We start from the raw sequence: 14,526 nt of genomic DNA on the forward strand, positions 1-14,526 counted from the left end.
GCTGGAAGAGTCGGGAAGAAGTTCCACAGACAATCTCTTATCAAGCTGAGGTTGAAGGTTTATTCGGAGATACACAGCAAAACAGATACAGAATAACAGAGGAGTTGGAATATGCGGGCAAAAACAGGAATACAGACAGGCAGAGATTTGCTAGGAGGTCTAGCGATGGTAAGGCTCTGTGCCCTGGCCATGGTGAGGCACAGTGGCATGATGGCGATGGAATGGCCCCGATCGACAGTAACAGGGGCTTCTTATACATTACCAGAACAAAGAAAGCTGCATTTTGCCGCAAAGGGCGTTAACATTATAATTCTAAGGCGTTTTCATGGTAATCTACAGAAACGTGGTTTAGAAAAGAGAATATAATGACATAATACGAAGATATTAATTAACATTTCTTCAAGCAACACTAAAACCCATAAGTCATTGGTATCTATGGCTACTGTCCTAAAATCTTATCATTGTCTCCAGTCTAGGTCCCTAAATTCTTACATCCTGACATTTTAACTACTCTACACTTCGCTACCACACTATCACGTATAAGCATACTGACCATATATTTGGTAACCTGTGACCCTATTGATTGCTCCAATCTTCCTCTACGCACATCGGCTGAGGTTGCTAGGAGACATGATCTCATTTTCCATCCTCCATTTAATACATTTTATCAGCTCTTTTGTAAAAGTTGAATCTTCTCTAACTTTCAACAAAATGGCTGCTAGAGACAACATGGCCGCTCAGTATATTATGACTGACCATTCTCTTACACAGCCCTGCCTTCCCGAGTCTGTACCTGCTGTCTGTCTCAAGCCTTGTCTACCCGGGTTTCAACCTGCTGTCCTGTTCTAGTTTAGTCCCGCCTGTCCGCTCTTCAGGCTGCCGATCCAGGGAGTGCCGCTCAGCTGGCCGGCCTCCAGCAGGAGTTGGGCCAGCAGCGGGACGCTCAGTCCCATATTTTGTCTTATATGGCCTCGGTAGAGAACCGTCTGGGAGATCTCCAGTCCGCCGCAGCAGCCTCGGCCGCCATCCCCATTCCCGCTCCGTTTCCCTCTCCTCGCCTTGCTAAACCACCCCGGTACAGTGGGGACCCCAAACAGTGTAGAGGGTTCCTAAACCAGTGTGGCTTGCATTTCGAGCTTCAGCCTCACCAGTATCCCTCCGATAGGGCCAAGGTGGCCTTTATCATGTCCCATCTGGAGGGAGAGGCCTTATCCTGGCTAAATCTGCTCTGGGAGAGGGACAATTCCATGGTCTCTAACATTCCGGTTTTCCTGGACACCTTTCATAAGGTGTTCGATGAGCCAGGACGGGTAGCCTCACTCACTGAATCACTTTTCAACCTCCACCAGGGTGCCCTGACAGTTGGTCAATACGCCATTCGGTTCCGCACCATGTCCTCCGAATTGGGTTGGAATAATGCGGCATTGGTCGGGGCCTTTTGGCGTGGGTTGTCGGGCAGAATTAAGGATGAGTTGGCAGGGTGGGATACTCCCACCACCCTCGAGGACCTCATCTCCCTGGCCACTCGAGTAGACCTCCGGTTTCAGGAGCGCATCCGAGAATCGGCGAGGGACAGGAGGCCCATTAGGCCTGCCCCGACCGCTAGTCGGTCCTTTAGTCCATGCTCGCCTGGTCCTGTACATACTCCGCCTCCCGAGCCCATGCAGGTAGATCGGGTCCGGTTGGCTGAGAGACGTCAGAGGGAGAGACGGGAGCAGGGCCTTTGTCTTTATTGTGGGGGAGCATCCCACTTCATCCGCTCTTGTCCTGAGAGACCGGGAAACTCTTCCACCTAGGCCAGGTAAGAGAGGCCTTCCTAGGTGATTATGATTCCTCTCAGGCCCTCACACTTTCTGTTCTTCTACTTTCAGGGGAGAGGCGTTGGTCCGAGGTGGCCTATGTGGATTTGGGCTCACCAGGCAATTTCATCCGGCGTGAAGTAGTGGACAAGTATCGTATCCCTGTGGTCACCCTGAAGAACCCCCGGATTATCACTTCTGTTGACGGCAGACCGCTACAGGAATCCATCACCGCGGTCACAGAGGAGGCTGTCTTGCAAGTCGGCGCTCTCCACCAAGAAAGAGTGGCCTTCTACGTGTTGCCTGACTTGTCTCATGCCATTCTACTTGGCCTCCCGTGGTTACGGACACACCAGCCGGTACTCAACTGGTCTACCGGGGAGGTCTTGCGCTGGGGAGATCCGTGTCATGGTCGCTGTCTGAACCCCATTCATCCGGTTGTTCCCGCCCACCCACCTCAGGAGCTCTCTGGGCTCCCCTCAGCCTATTGGGCTTATGCAGACGTTTTCGACAAGAAGGAGTCGGAGGTTCTTCCACCACATCGGTCCTTCGACTGCCCGATCGAGCTAATCCCAGGTTCTACTCCTCCCAGGGGCAGGATCTATCCGCTGTCCCCTGCAGAATCCGCAGCCATGTCTGAATACGTTACGGAGAACCTCGCCGAGGGATTCATTCGGAAGTCTTCGTCTCCCGCAGGCGCTGGGTTCTTCTTTGTTAAAAAGAAGGATGGTTCACTGCGCCCATGCATCGATTATAGAGGATTGAACAACATCACTATCAAAAACCGGTACCCACTCCCTCTTATCCCAGAGTTGTTTGACCGTCTCAGAGGGGCACGCATCTTCTCCAAATTGGACCTCTGGGGGGCGTACAACCTCATCTGCATCCGTGCCGGCGATGAATGGAAGACCGCCTTTAACACCCGTGACGGTCATTATGAGTACTTAGTGATGCCATTCGGTCTGTGCAATGCCCCGGCGGTGTTCCAGGAGTTCATCAATGAAATCTTTCAGGATCTCCTGTACTCCTGTGTCGTAGTATACCTGGATGACATCCTGGTCTTCTCCTCAGATCTTCCATCCCACAGGAGGACTGTCCGCCTTGTTCTTCGACGTCTTCGGGAGAATCGTTTGTATGACAAGATGGAGAAGTGCCTGTTCGAGCAGACCTCGCTGCCATTTCTGGGCTACATCGTCTCCGATGCCGGGCTGCAGATGGATCCCGAGAAACTGTCCGCCATTCTCAAGTGGCATCGCCCCGTTGGCTTAAGAGCCATCCAACATTTTCTGGGGTTCGCCAACTACTATCGGCAATTCATTCCGCATTTTTCCTTGGACACCCGAAGCCGAAGAGGCCTTCCAGTCGCTAAAACAGGCTTTATCCACAGCTCCCGTGTTGATCCGTCCTGAGAGCAGCAAACCTTTCGTGCTGGAGGTGGACGCTTCCTCGACTGGCGCCGGGGCTGTCTTATCCCAGAGGACCGGTTCGGGCCGCCTACGCCCCTGTGGATTCTTCTCCAGAGCCTTCTCCCCTGCTGAGTGTAACTACTCGATTGGCGACCGCGAGCTTTTGGCCATCAAATTTGCATTGGAGGAGTGGCGTCACCTTCTGGAAGGAGCAGTCCATCCATTTGTTGTTTACTCGGACCACAAAAATCTAGCCTACCTCCAGTCTGCCCAGAGACTCAATCCTCAACAGGCTAGATGGTCCCTGTTTTTTGCTCGCTTTGATTTCGAGCTGCACTTCCGCCCTGGAGACAGGAACACTAAAGCCGATGCCCTTTCCAGAGTCTTTCAACCAACTGAGTCTGGGGAGGAACCTTCCCATGTTATCAAGCCTACGAGGATAATCACAGTGGCCCCATTGACTCTGCTTTCTCCACCTCCGGGCAAGACTCTCGTGCCAGAGAACATCAAGAGGAGAGTTCTCCTGTGGGGGCATTCCTCCACAGTGGCTGGTCATGCCTGAATTGGGAAGACCCTGGCTCTCATAACGCAGTATTACTGGTGGCCCACTCTTCGTCAAGATGTGGCAGACTTCGTCGCCTCCTGTTCCTCCTGTGCTAGGAATAAGACACCTCGTCGTCCTCCATTTGGCCTGCTGCTTCCCTTGCTGATACCGAAGTCACCTTGGGAAAGTATCGCCATGGACTTTATCACGGATCTGCCCCGCTCGTCTGGCTGTACGGTGATTCTTGTGGTCGTGGACCGCTTTTCTAAGATGGCGCATTTCATTCCGTTAAGCGGCCTTCCTTCCGCACCCGGATTAGCCAAGGTCTTCGTCCATCAGGTTTTCAGACTACACGGCCTACCTCAACGAATTGTCTCTGATCGTTGAGTACAGTCTACGGCTAAATTTTGGAGAGCGCTTTGCAAACTTCTGGATATATCCTTGGATTTTTCATCTGCCTATCATCCGCAGACCAATGGGCAAGTGGAACGAACTAACCAGACGCTGACTGCATACCTTCGGCATTTCTCCAACGCCCATCAGGATAACTGGGTTGATCTGCTTCCTTGGGCGGAGTTCGCCTATAACAATCATGCAGGCGAATCCTCTACTAAATCGCCCTTTTTTGTGGTATTCGGCAAACATCCTAACTTACCTCTTCCTGTCACCCCAACCTCCGAAGTACCGGCAGCCAACTCCCTGTTCCAGGAATTCTCTGAAATCTGGTCCGAGACCAATTCAGCCCTCAAAAGGGCCAGCGAGCGAATGAAGAGCCACGCAGACAAGAGAAGGCTGGACCCTCCACCGTTTCACATTGGGGATAAGGTCTGGCTTTCATCCAAGTACATCCGACTAAAACTACCCTCTTACAAGCTGGGTCCCCAGTACATAGGCCCTTTTGAGATCCTGGAACGAGTCAATGAAGTCGCCTACAAGTTGAGGTTGCCTGCTTCGCTCCGTATCCCGAACACCTTCCACGTCACTCTCCTGAAACCTGTGGTCCTGAATCAGTTCCATCCTTCGCCCACTCCAGCCCCTCAGCCGATGGGTTCGGATGACACTTTCGAGGTAAGGGATATTCTCGCCATGAGGAGAGTTAGAGGGAGGACCTTTTTCCTTGTTGACTGGGAGGGTTTTGGTCCTGAGGAGAGATCCTGGGAGCCCCGGGAGAACAAAAACGCCCCCCACATTCTCAGGAAATTTTTTGCCAACTGCAGCAGGGGGCGGCTTAAGGGGGAGGGTACTGTCATGGCCCCTGGCCTTGCTGTCACGGCCCCCAGTCACGCTCCCCACCAAGCGTCCCAGCGCGCGGCCATACTCACCTCGCTCGGCAGCTGCGCTCCCTCCAGCCCCGGCGTCGGCGTCCCTCTCTGTCCGGCCCGCTCTCCACATCTGATCTGATCTGGTCTCCGGCGGTGCCCTGCCTCGATAGCGCCGCCGGACCAATGGGGGCACAGCGGCAGCTATATCAGGCCGCCCTCCCTTAGTGGAGGCGCCTGACCGTTGTTGTTCTCACGTAGCGCTTTAGGCTCCGTGCTGTCACCTGGCATCAGGCTCCTTGCCTTAATCTGTGTGTTTCCTTCCAGCTCTGCTTCCTGTGTCCATACCTGCTCCAGTCCTGTGTCCGTACCTGCTCCAGTCCTGTCTCCGTACGAGCTCCAGTCCTGTGTCCGTACCTGCTCCAGTCCTGTCTCCATACCTGCTCCAGTCCTGCTACCTGTCTCCGTACCTGTTCCAGTCCTCCCTACTAGCCTCCGTACCTGCTCCAGTCCTGTTATCTGTGCCCGTACCTGCTCCAGTCCTGTTACCGGTGTCCGTACCTGCTTCAGTCCTGTGTCCGTACCGGCTCCAGTCCTGTGTCAGCGCCTGTTCCAGTCCTGTCTCCGTACCTGCTCCAGCCCTGCCTTCTCGAGTCCGTACCTGCTGTCTGTCTCAAGCCTTGTCTACCCGGGTTTCAACCTGCTGTCCTGTTCTAGTTTAGTCCACCGGTGTCTATTCCAGCCGTCCTTACGCAGTTCTTCTTCCCGTCAGCAGCTCAGTGATCCATCCCGAGCCGCCCCTCTTGGTCCCAGCTACCGTGGCACTCGAACCCCTGGACCTGCGCCTAACGGTCCCTGTATAGGGGTCGGCCACACCTGGTTGCTCGTCTGGGGCCCCTCGGTGCCACGGTCCAGAGGGTCCACTCCAGGGAATCCCGCCTTGCCTTGTGCGGAGCTAACAAAGACATCACTTCCTCATTTGGGTAAAGAAAGCTGGCTAGTAATCAGAGCAAACCTCAAGTTGTCATCCTCCACCTTCTTATGCTCGTATTTCTGTCAGCCAGGCCCAATCCTCAAGTAGTGGATTGTGCCATCATCGCCATCATTGTTATCCACTACTACCACCTGTCATGCTCTGAGTACTCCCCCATCCTTCTAAATATCCATCCCTGATTGTGTGTGGAGGAATCAGGCATATACTTTTGGTCTTCTCGTGTGCCAACTAAACTCTCACCTGATAAAGTTGGTGGTGGTGCAGTTGCTTGTGTACCACCTTGTAGAATCGGCTGGAAAACTCTCTCTTAGACCACTTTCTAAGTGCACTGCCCCATAGACAGTACAGGAGTTTCACTGCCCACTGGATGAATGCATTGAGTACCAGCTGTGCTAGTTGCGCACCTCCCCAACTGGGATAGATGGTGAAGCCTTTGAAACCAGGAGCTACATCTGTTCCCACTGCCAGGTGGCAGTTATCTACCTCCTCCGATACCTCTCTACAGACATGACACAATCAACAACAGCGACAGAGCACAGTGTTGCTTCCACACACATCCCTCTTTCTTTTAATGCAAGGTGACACACTGCCAAGCAGTTTTACAACTTGAAAGCATTGGGGACAGAAACCATATAGCGAATGAGTTGTTACTGTCCATTAATCGGCAAATCTAACTGCAGCTGGGAATTGTCATGAGTGTCAATGCTTGGAACATTCTGGCTGCCTTGCGTATAAGGAAGTAACTCATGCTCTCTGTATGGCACATGTCCTAAATATAATTGTGCAACATTACTTTCAGAAATATACTTTCTTGAGTAAGGTAGTTGCTACAGCCAGGGTCATCATTATTTTGTGCACCCCTTTTACTAAAATGAAAAGTAATCTACTTAATAAGACATCAAAACTAAAGACATTACAGAAAAAAAAGAGGCCATACCAATATACTTTTATAGAAGCAACAGTGGTATATGATATAGGTAACACAGGTGAACAATACTGATGAAGAACCCTTCCACTGAACCCGGATGAAGAAAGTATCATGAATCAGAGCCTGGCTTCATGAATACTCAAGTAAATGTTTCTCTGAAGTGCTCTGGAATTTTAGAGAACACATACAGTAGTTTGAAAATGGGACTAAAGAACAGACAAAACAAATTTAGCACTGCCCCGCCTGGCTTTTGCTTGTACTGTTTCAGGTGAATGACAAGTCTCTCCATTGTGCGTACATAGCGATAGACCTTGAGAAAGGTCTGTACCCAGGACCAAAAAGTTGCCACATGGGCTATTAAAGAGCACTTTGTAACTTTGGACATGGTGTGCTGCCTCAACTTTTTCTGAATTTATTCATAAGGATTGGTATGTGTCTGTGAGGAATCTGCACCCTATTTTTAACTGTGCTGTTTTGTCTACTCTTGATAGATAGATAGATAGATAGATAGATACAGGTGTGCTCAAAAGGTTACATACCCTGGCAGAATTTTTGCATTCTTGGCCTTTTTTCAGAGAATATGAATGATAACACAAAAACTTTTTTCTTCAGTGATGGTTAGTGGTTGGGTGAAGCCATTTATTGTGAAAATACTGTGTTTTCTCTTTTTAAATCATAATGACAATGCAAAACATCCAAATGGCCCTGATCAAAAGTTTACATATCCTGGTGATTTTGGCCAGATAACATGCCCAGAAGTTGACACAAATGGGTTTGAATGGTTACTAAAGGTAACATCCTCACCTGTGACCTCTGACAAATACCAGAAAAATTGTTCGGGATGCAAAGTAATACCCACAAATAACATCAGCTGAAATACTAGACTCTCTGAAAACTAGTGGTGTGGCTGTTTCAAGATGCACAATAAGGAGGAACTTGAAGAAAAATGGGCTGCATGGTCGAGTCGCCAGAAGAAAGCCATTACTGCGCAAATTCCACAAAGTATTTTGCCTACAATACACAAAACAGCACAGGGACAAGCCTCAAAATTTCTGGAACAAGGTAATTTGGAGTGATGAGATCAAAATTTAATTTTTCACCACAACCATAAATGTTACATTTGGAGAGAGGTCAAAAAGGCCTATGATGAAAGGAACACCAATCCTACTGTAAATAATGGAGGTGGATCGCTGATGTTTTGGGGATGTGTGAGCTACAAAAGCCTCAGGAAACTTGGCCAAAGCTGATGGAAAAATGAATGCTGCACATTATCAGCAAATACTGGAGGCAAATTAGCAATCATCAGGTACTTGGACGTTCCAACATGATAATGATCCAAAGCACAAGGCCAAGTCGACCTGTCATTGGCTACAGCAGAACAAAGTGAAGGTTCTGGAGTGGCCATCTCAGTCTCCTAACCTCAATATCATTGAGTTACTCTGAGGAGATCTCAAGCATGCAGTTCATGCTAGACAGCCCAGGAATTTACAGGAACTGGGCAGCTTTACCAGCTGAGAAAATTAAAGAACCTCATCCACAACTACCACAAAAGACTTCAAGCTGTAATTGATGTTAGAGGGGGCAATACACAGTAGTAAGAAATGGGGTATGTAAACTTTTGATTGGGGTCATTTGGATAAAAACGGCCAAGAAAGCACAAATTCTGCCAGGGTATGTAAACTTTTGAGCACAACTGTAATTATTAACCAGAAAAGGCTATGCAGACAGCTGCGGGCTGATATTAGTAGCTTAGGAATGAACCATGGATACTGCCCCTCCAGGCTAAAAACATCAGTGGCCCCAGAAAAGGCGCATCTCTAAGATGCGCCAGTTCTGGCCCTTAGCCACATTCTTCCCACTTGCCCTGTAGCGGTGGCAAGTGGGGTGATAGTTGAGGGAGTTGATATAACCTTTGTATTGTGAGGTGACATCAAACCCGAGGTTAGTAATGGAGAGGCGTCAATAAGACGCCCCCATTACTAACCCCATAGTCACATTATATGAAAACACAGACACCCAGAATAAAGTCCTTTAATTGAAAGAATGACACACACTCCATTAATAAATCTTAACTAAACCATGCTTACTATCCTTGCCCATTCCATTGACGCCCTTGTCATCTGCAAAAGAGTTAAAAATAAAAAACAATATTCTTCATCTTTCCGCAGAGATGCTGCTAATCCATTTGTCTCACAACGGGTCTAGTTCTGTTACATCTAGATGGCAAGCTGCGTGGTTGCATGATGCGTATTATCCCCTTCCCAGGCTATAAACATCGGCCCCCAGCCATTGGTTTTCCCTCTGCTGGTTACGAAAATTACTCAGGAGCCCACGCCATTTTCTTCAGAAAAATAATCTTTTATTAATTAAATACTTGTGCATTAAGCTGCACACACACTGTACTAATTGTATTTGTCACTGACATCTAAATATCTACCTACTGTATTATATTTGCATTTACTGTATGTAATCCATATATTGTATCCTGAATTGCCGGCTTTTCATCTATCTATCTATCTATCTATCTATCTATCTATCTATCTATCTATCTATCTATCTATCTATCCTATATATATGTATATATATATATACTGTATAAATATATATACAGTATATATATGTGTGTGTGTGTCACTGACATCTATATATCTATGTATTCTATGTGTAATAATAATAATAATAATAAATTTTATTTTGATAGCGCCGACATATTCCACAGCACTTTACATTTCAGAGGGGATTTGTACAGACAATAGACATTACAGCATAACAATAATCACATACAGTAGATTATAACAAAATACCAAGAGGAATGAGGGCCCTGCTTGCAAGCTTACAGTCTATGAGGGAAAAAGGGAGACACGAAAGGTGGGTGGTAACATTATGGCTGGTCCGTACAATCAGGGCAACTGTTAAGTGTGTAACAGTACAGACACAGAGGGCTGATGGATGCATAAAGCATGTGGGAACATGATGCGGGGAACCTGGCTATGGTAAAACTTTTGGCTGTGCCACACAGGGATAGATTAGGTTAATGTGTTGAGGCGATAGGCCTGTCTGAATAAATGCGTTTTCAGGGCACGCTTAAAATTGTGGGGATTGGGGACTAATCGTATTGACCTGGGAAGTGCATTCCAAAGAATTGGCGCAGCACGTGTAAAGTCTTGGAGACGGGAGTGGGAGGTTGTGACTATTGAGGATGCTAACCTGAGGTCATCAGCAGAACGGAGGGCGCGGGTAGGGTGGTATACTGAAACAAGGGAGGAGATGTAAGGTGGTGCTGAGCTATGGAGGGCTTTGTGGGTGAGGGCAATAAGTTTGTACTGGATTCTGGAGTGGATGGGTAACCAGTGTAATGACTGGCACAAGGTAGAGGCATCGGTGTAACGATTGGTGAGGAATATGATCCTGGCTGCAGCATTCAAGACAGATTGGAGAGGGGAGAGTTTGGTAAGAGGGAGACCGATTAGAAGAGAGTTACAATAGTCGAGACGAGAGTGAATAAGAGAAACAGTAAGAGTTTTTGCAGAGTCAAAAGTAAGAAAAGGTCGGATTCTAGAACTGTTTTTGAGGTGCAGATGACAAGAGCGAGCCAGTGATTGAATGTGGGGGGCAAAGGAAAGCTCGGAATCAAGTATGACCCCAAGACAGCGGGCCTGTTGCTGGAGAGTAATAGTGGAACCACACACGGAAATGGCAATGTCGGGTATAGGTGCATTAGTAGCGGGAGGAAACACAAGGAGTTCAGTCTTTGACAGGTTCAGTTTCAGATATAGTGAGGACATGATATTAGACACAGCGTTTAGACAATCGCCGGTGTTTTCTAGAAAGGCTGGCGTGATGTCAGGAGAAGAAGCGTATAATTGGGTGTCATCAGCATAGAGATGGTACTGGAAACCAAATCTACTGATTGTTTGACCAATAGGGGCAGTGTACAAGGAGAAGAGGAGGGGGCCTAGGACCGATCCTTGAGGAACCCCAACAGTAAGGGGAAGGTGAGAGGAGGAGGAATTGGCAAAAGATACCGTAAAGGAGCGGTCGGAGAGATAGGAGGAGAACCATGAGAGAACGGTGTCCTTGAGGCCAATGGAACGGAGCATAGTGAGGAGGAGTTGATGATCCACAGTGTCGAATGCTGCAGAGAGATCCAAGAGAATTAGCATGGAGTAATGACCATTTGATTTAACTGTTAGTAGATCATTAGAGACTTTAGTGAGGGCAGTTTCAGTAGAGTGTAAAGAGCGGAAACCAGATTGGAGAGGGTCGAGAAGAGAGTTATCAGAGAGATAGCGGATCAGACGGGAGTGGACCAGGCGTTCCAGGAGTTTAGAGATGAAGGGAAGATTAGAGACAGGTCTATAGTTAGCGGCACAGTTTTGGTCGAGGGATGGTTTTTTAAGTAGTGGATGTATGATAGCATGCTTAAATGAGGAGGGAAAAATACCAGAAGAGACAGAGAGGTTAAATATTTTAGTTAGGTGAGGGGTGACAGCAGGGGAAAGGGACTGGAGCAGATGTGACGGAAATGGGTCACTGGTGCAAGTGGTTGGGCGAGAAGATGCAAGGAGCCTGCTTACTTCTTCTTCTGTGACTGGTTCAAAATGTGTATATGTGTATATATCTATTCTAACCAGTCAAGCTGTGATATTACTGTATGCGGCACATGAATTGCCGGCTTTTATTCTATCTATCTATCTATCTATCTATCTAATATGTGCGAGTTTTGATGAATATTTCCTTTGAAAACGATGTGTTAATGACATAGGGAATTTCTCTATGTAAAAGCTCATGCTAAAATCGCATTACAATCTGATAGCAATCGCACTGCATTCGGATGTTAATCGGATGCTAAGTATGAAAAGTGAAAAATCGGATTGTACTCGCATGACGCTCACATTACACTCATGCGACTACTAGCAGGGAGACTTGGATGGATTTTTTCATACATTTAGTGTGCCTCCAGCTTTAGGCCATGTGCAAACATTAAGTATTTGGTCATTTTTTTACCCAAATATTTGTAAGCCAAAACCAGGAGAGGAACAATCAGAGGAAAAGCATGGAAACATTTGCACCACTTCTGCATTTTTCACCCACTCCTGATTTTGGCTTACAAATCCTGGGGTAAAAATCTCACCAAATACTGGATGTGTGCATGTGGCCATACCCTGACAATTATGTTCTAGGTCATTGTTACTGAACAACGAACGCTGTACAAACAAAGCAGGAAAAATAATGGCTGCATTTTTTTAACAAATTCAACACACGTCAAACTATTTTTTCCTTTTTTTCAGTGCATTATATGGCAAACTGAATGTTATCATTCAAAACTGCATCTTTTCCTGCAAAAAAGCAAGCCCTTATAGGGTTATGTGGATAGAATAATAAAAACGTTATGGCTCTTGGAGGGAGGTGAGGAAAAATAGTAAATGCCAAAGTAAAAAATTCACTGTTCCTTAAAGGGTTAAACCATCCTTTTATAATACAGTATTTTTAGTTTGTGAAACGGTCATTCCTACATTAACTGTTACTTAGGAAAAACTTGGAATGATGGCGGCTATTGTTTTCTATTTTGAAAATAACCTTTTTAATGCTCTTTGTGTTGCCTTTAAACCTTACGGAGTACTGTATTTTATGGATTATAAGACGCACCCAAAATTTTGGGAAAGAAAATAGTAAAAAAAATGTTTTTAATGAAATGGTGGTGCGTCTTATTGTCAGGTTTTCTGGTAGCTTACTGTGGGTGGGAGTGGGGATGGATACAGTGGAGTGGGGTCCCAGGAGACAAGGTCACTGCTTTAGGAAGCTGGCAGAGTGGGGCAATGCTGCAGATCCCGGGTTGTGAGGAGGGGGTGTTATGCGGTGCAAAGCTGCGGCGGGTTGCGAGCTTTCAGAAAATGTCTGGAGTACCCACACTGCCCATCCACTTCACTGCAGTGGACTTTAGAAAAAGGTCCGCTGGAGGAGGCTCATGCACAGATTTAGATCTCAGGAGCCAAGCTCTCAGGAGGTGAGATCTCAATCTGTGCATGTGCTGCCTCTGGTGGCCTTTTTCCCAAAGCCCACCTCAGTGAAAAGGATGGGTAGTGCGGGGACTCCGATGACTTTTTTTGACAGCCCGGAGTCCGCTGCAGCCTTGCACCTCCGAACACTCCTACCCCCCAGCCAGGACCCACAGCATCACCCCACTGCTGCTACCTCCGCCAGCTGCCTGCAGCAGCGACCCTGCCTCCTGGGACCTCTTCCAACGCAGCCACCCTCCCTTACAAGCTACATTCGGATTATAAGACACACTCCCATTTCCCCCCAAGGTTTGGGGGAAAGAAGTGAGTCTTATAATCCGAAACATACAGTATCTATGCTGGCTGTAATTAAAGGGAATCTGTGACAGATTCCCTTTAAGTATTCAATTACTTGAATAGTTTTTAAGAATTAGTAAAGCTGCTTCTATTTATTTCAGGGATAAACTCAACTTAAAATTCTTAATCCCATTTTACATTGTTAGTTTATCCATGATTTATCCATGAATAGAAATGTTCATGCAATTTTCATACTTATGTTTCTACAGAGACACTATTCCATGCTCTAATTTTTCCCTAACCTAGAATATGCCTGCACATTACGTATATCTCTTCATAGAGGTATCACGTGATAATCCCAGCAGGTCAGTGGTAGGATTACTTATTTATCTTTCATCTCTCTACCGGAAAGAAGCATGCCCTAGATACTTTAACTGGGAGCATTGTAACAAAAACACCAGAAAGCCTCAATAAGTATGGGATTCTTTATAATGAGTGACACATGGCAAACCACTCACATTTTACAACATATAAAAGGTCATAATCATAAAATTAGAATTATAGCCAATATTCATATATATTTTCATTTACAAATCTGGATTAGGCTGGTTTCACATTTGCGGTTGTGTCCTCAGCTTTTCTACCGCATGCATCTTGCTTTCCTTTCTTTAACATTGGGGACGCAGGTACATGCGATTGGATGCTTTTTGCCGTGTTTGATGACGGGTCGTTTCGTCATCTGCGGCTGGGCGTGGTAAACACAACATGCTGCAATTTTGGAGGTGTCAATTTGCTGCCTAGAAACGTATGCGGTTGTTTGCGGAAGTAATGTGTCGAAACAATGCATTGCAGTCTATGCGAACGCATGCGTTTTCAAGCACACGCGCTTGTTTGCGTTTGTGAACGCATATGTTTTTCCTGAATAAACCTATCTAGACACTAATTAGCCACCCCCCACACAGATAGATAAAAAGAGGGAGTGTGCTTTGGAAATCCACAACTCTGCAGACTGCAAACAAGCAAAGAAGAAGCTCTGACCTGTGAAGAATCTACACTTTGAACAATGTAAGTATAAAAGCCAATGTCTGTCTTTTATTTTTTCTCTCTTTTTATGTACTAATAATTTCTGTCTCTTTTTTCTTGCAGCATTCATCAGAATGTCTTCACCTTCTTCTTCAGAGGAGCGCCCTGTCCCTGAACATGCTGGACAGGAAAGTGAAGTGAGTACTCACCTCTATAGATTGGTAAGTATTCTCTGTCACATCTACACATGTGGCAATTTTTTTTTTCTTGTTCAGAA

This window comes from Dendrobates tinctorius, unplaced genomic scaffold, assembly GCF_039654945.1.
Source record: "Dendrobates tinctorius isolate UK_male_01 unplaced genomic scaffold, ASM3965494v1 ptg000004l, whole genome shotgun sequence".
NCBI lineage: Eukaryota > Metazoa > Chordata > Amphibia > Anura > Dendrobatidae > Dendrobates > Dendrobates tinctorius.